Here is a 222-nt window from a genome sequence, read left to right as displayed (position 1 = left end):
GTTGATCATTGGACGAGCAGAGGATGGGAGCGAGGTTCCGCAGCGACGTCATGAGGTCGCTCCAAAGCACCTCTCAGAGCGACCTAGCTGGAGTGACCCCGTGAAGTCGCTCGCCATATTCATCCCGTTGGAAGACCAGAGCGACTTGCCCAGAGCGACGCACCGAGGTTGCTCACATCTCACACCCCTCTCGGAGCGACCTCCCAAAGCGACACCCCGAGG

Source organism: Brassica oleracea, chromosome C7, assembly GCF_000695525.1.
Source record: "Brassica oleracea var. oleracea cultivar TO1000 chromosome C7, BOL, whole genome shotgun sequence".
Lineage (NCBI taxonomy): Eukaryota > Viridiplantae > Streptophyta > Magnoliopsida > Brassicales > Brassicaceae > Brassica > Brassica oleracea.
This window is presented reverse-complemented; position numbering follows the sequence as displayed.